The sequence below is a fragment of the Triticum urartu genome, chromosome 4A (genome assembly GCF_056163025.1).
Source record: "Triticum urartu cultivar PI428250 chromosome 4A, HENAU_Tu73, whole genome shotgun sequence".
In the NCBI taxonomy this organism is placed as follows: domain Eukaryota; kingdom Viridiplantae; phylum Streptophyta; class Magnoliopsida; order Poales; family Poaceae; genus Triticum; species Triticum urartu.
In genome coordinates this window covers 519,477,593-519,481,642 of record NC_141876.1, presented here as the reverse complement: position 1 = coordinate 519,481,642, position 4,050 = coordinate 519,477,593, and the positions used below count along the sequence as shown (strand labels likewise).

The 4,050-nt window shown below is 56.8% G+C and overlaps 1 pseudogene; it reads left to right on the top strand.

Annotated features, from left to right (window-relative positions):
* Nucleotides 1-1,566: 1,566 nt before the first annotated feature.
* On the top strand, nt 1,567-2,199 carry LOC147976377 (uncharacterized; annotated as a pseudogene).
* Nucleotides 2,200-4,050: the final 1,851 nt, after the last annotated feature.

Here is a 4,050-nt window from a genome sequence, read left to right as displayed (position 1 = left end):
AAAGGCAGGCCAAGGAAGCCGTGCGCTGTCAGTCGGCGATATTCGTCACCCCCCTGAATTCCGCGCCGCCACTGCCAGAGTTCGTGGTGCCGACTGGGGGAGCTGGCAACGAGCACCGATCATGGAGAGGGACGGCGGCGACGTCGTCATGCCAGACGTAATCATGCCCCCGCCACTACCCTCTAAGGAGGCGCGAGACAAACAACCGGCCGACCTGCCGGCGCCACCAGCTAGAGATGAGCTGGTGACAGGCCCAACTCCTGAGGTCCGCACACCCTCGCGCTGCCGATTTGCAAAAGCGGCCTCGGCGCCATGCTCACTAGAGACCGGTGCCGCGAGCTCTTCGATCCCGGATGCCGAGGCGACCAGCGTCGCACCCACTGAGTGGGTGCGGGGAGGCGGGACGGGCCCTTTGAACAAGGCAATCCTGGACGTCCAGGCCAAGCTCCGCGCTGAAGCCGACCCACTCAAGCGCTGCAACAATGCATTCCTGGAGTCGCGAGCAGCCATCCGGGTATGCTTCTTGCTTCTTTGTTTTTAATTCTTGTATTGCTTCGTGGGGGTGCGCCAGCACACCCACTGGGTGTAGTCCCCGAGTTTCGGGCTGGCTGCTGAGCAGGTGGCTCGGAACTTTAATTCGCAAGCTCCGAGTACTAATACTGTCTGATATCTTTGCTGCAGGATTATCATAACCTCCGTGCAGCCGCCTTCAACTCCAAAGTCCAGGAGTTGGATCAATGGGCCGTCGACTTGTCGGAGAGCCGGAGTAAGTATTTTTCTTTCTCTTCGGGGGCGCGCTGGTGCACCCGCGAGCTGTAGTCCCCGAGATTCGGGCCGACTGTTGAGCAGTCGGGACGGATCTTCCTGGCAACTGCTCTTCTTCTCTGTTGATATTTTATAACTTCTTTCTCTACGGGGGCGCGCTGGCGCATCCGCGGGCTGTAGTCCCCGAGATTCGGGCCGACTGCTGAGCAGTTGGGCCGGTTCTTCCTGGCAACTACATCTCTCTTTGTTGATTGTTGATGTCCTTTCCTTCTTCTGCTTTGTAGAGGCCAACGCCACCCTGCAGCAGTAGCTGGGCGAAACCAACACCATGCTGTGTGCCAAGGAGGCGGACTACAACAAGCTGGCCGAGGAGCGTGACCGGCTGGTCACGCAACTGGCGGAGCAGGTGGAGCTTCTCAGGAAGGCCCAGAAGGAGGCAGAGGACAAGGAGGCAGGTCTCCTTGCTGAGTTCGAGACCGAGCGCTCTGCCTGGACCGACAAGGAGGCAATGTTGACTGCCGGCTTCGGCGAGATTGAAGACATGGTCGACGGTATGCTGCCTTCTTTACTCTTTCTTCAAGCCGCCGGCTTCTGATCAAGCCGACTTCTTGTTTCTGATCTAATTCTTTGCTTTTTTGTCCGAGCAAACTTCTTCCCAGGTCACTCTGGTGCTGCCAACCAGGCTATTGAGGCCGATCGCGAAGGACAAAGGGCAGAAGGTGAGCAGATTGCTGCCGACGCCCCCACACTCTTAGCGAGCAGCTTCTCAGCATCCAGGCTCGCCTTCGGCCAGCTCATCGGATGATGCGCCACCTTTAGCGCATCGGCGCCCAGGGGATCGCCGCCCTGTGGCCAGACATGCCGGCTCCGCGCACACCCAGCCGGACTGCCGACTGGCTAGAGGTGGCGGCCGGCCGCCTTGAGGCGTGGAAGGGCTCCTTGGCCCGGGCCGGAGCACGCCAAGCCTTGGAGTTCGTTAAGGTGTGGTACCCTGGGCTAAATCTAGCCCAGTTGACCATGTTTCGACAGGAATCCCAGGAGGAGCTGGTGGCGGTGGAGGGTGATCTTATCAAGCGGGCGGCGGCAATCGCCGAGTACACCAACACCAGCATCTTCATCCCCGAGCTGGCCGAGAATGGTGCCGAGGCGCCACCAGAGTGGTTTGGGCTGAACCCGGAGGATGGCGAGGACTCGGTCGAGGTGATCGACTCCAGCGACAAAGGAGAAGACAAAGAGGAGGAGGAAGGTGAACAGGAGGCGCCAGAGGTCGGCGCAGACGGCCAGCCTCAACTCGACCGCACCTCCAGCAACGAGCCACGCCCGAGTGAGCCGGCTGCTGCTAAAGGCGACCAAGTGGAGACCGACTAGCCGGCCGCTGAACCAGCCGGCACCACCGACTCCACCATTTCGCCGAACGTGTCTGATGCTTCCTAGGCTGCCATTTTACCTTTGTTTCTTCCTGCTTATCAGTCTCGACAAACTTCGTTAACTTTGCACAATTCCACCCATGGGGTGTATTTCAAACTCTTGTTGTATGTCGGCCAAGGGCCTTTTGATGTGTAAATATTTTTTCCGAGTTCTATCTTTCCTTGCTTTCTGCTCTTTGGCTTTTTTCCTTTTCCGCCTTCCCTTAGTTGCCGTCTTGCCAGCCGAACAGCCGCTCTACGGACTGTGGTTGGGTCAAGTACTTAGCCACTTTCGGGGAGGCAAGTACTTAGCCGATTAGAGTTTTCTAGCAAGTTAAGTAGAAGCCGGCCGGCCGGCTGCTATAAGCCGGTCGGTGAGGCGGGAAGCCGGCTTGGACTATGTGTATGCTTTGGGTCCTTAGCCATTTTTCAGGCAGACACCCTTTCTGCCTTAACTCCTACCGACCGAACAGTCGCTCTACGAGCTGCGGCTTCTGGCAGGAGAAAGCTTAGGTGCCAACACATTACTTGTTCGGCTGCAGGAAGCATTTCATAGAACAAGGCGGCAAGTCACCGGGTCAACTGGCCGAACCCGGTGCCAGACGGAGTAATGAAATAACACAAATGGCAGGCGTAATACTTATCATATAGATAAAAGAGGGCAGTCCCCGAGCTCTTCTCAGGGGACCCAGAGTCTTCATACTTAATACAAAAGTTGGCGTGGTACATACTGCATCAACTGTAAAACCTTCGAAGGAGGTTCGCATTCCATGGTCGCTCCGTCTCCTTGCCGGAGTCATCTCTTTTGCATGCTCGAGGCTTCTGAGCGTCGATGAGGTAGTAGGAGTCGTTGCCCAACACCTTGCTGATGATGAAGGGGCCTTCCCAAGGTGTCGAGAGCTTGTGTTGGCCGGTTGTTCGCTGGATCAGCCGGAGCACAAGGTCTCCTTCTTGGAAGGATCTTGGCTTGAACTTTCGGTTGTAGTATCGGCGCAGGCTCTGCTGGTAGATGGTGGACCAGCTGAGTGCCAACAGCCGGCCCTCTTCCAGCAGATCAACGTCGTCTTGTCGTGCTTCTTCTGCCTCCTCTTTGGTGTACATGGTGACTCGAGGGGAGTCGAATTCTATGTCCGTCGGGATGATGGCTTCGGCACCGTAGACAAGGAAGAAAGGCGTAAAGCCAGTTGACTTGTTCGGAGTTGTGCGTAGGCTCCAGAGGATGGCCGGCAGCTCATCGAGCCAACAGCCGGCCGACTGCTCCAGAGGCTCGACCAGTCGTGGCTTGATGCCGGATAAAATGAGGCCGTTTGCTCGCTCCACCTGGCCGTTTGGCTGTGAATGGGCAACGGACGCTAGGTCCAGTCGGATGCCCTGCGTTGCGCAGAATCAGGCCAACACGCCTTTGGCAAAGTTTGTGCCATTGTCGGTGATGATGCTGTGTGGTATGCCATACCGGATGATGATGTCGAAGATGAAGGTCATAGCAGTCGGACCATTCAACTTCTTAATTGGCTTTGCTTCTATCCACTTGGTGAACTTGTCCACTGCGACAAGCAGATGAGTCATGCTGCCGTGTGCTGTCTTGAATGGCCCCACCATGTCCAGGCCCCAGACGGCAAAGGGCTAGGCAATGGAATAGTCTTGAGTGTAGAAGCCGGCTGATGTGGCTTTGAACGAAACTTCTGGCACCCTTTGCATTTCTGGACCAAGTCCTTGGCGTCTTCTAGAGTAGCCGGCCAAAAAAAACCGTGGCGGAAAGCTTTGGCCACGAGTGCTCTTGAAGCTGCATGGTGACCACACTCGCCTTGATGGATATCTTTGAGGTTGCTTGGCCTTGCTCCGGCTCTACACAGTGCTGATAGACACCAGTGACGCTGCG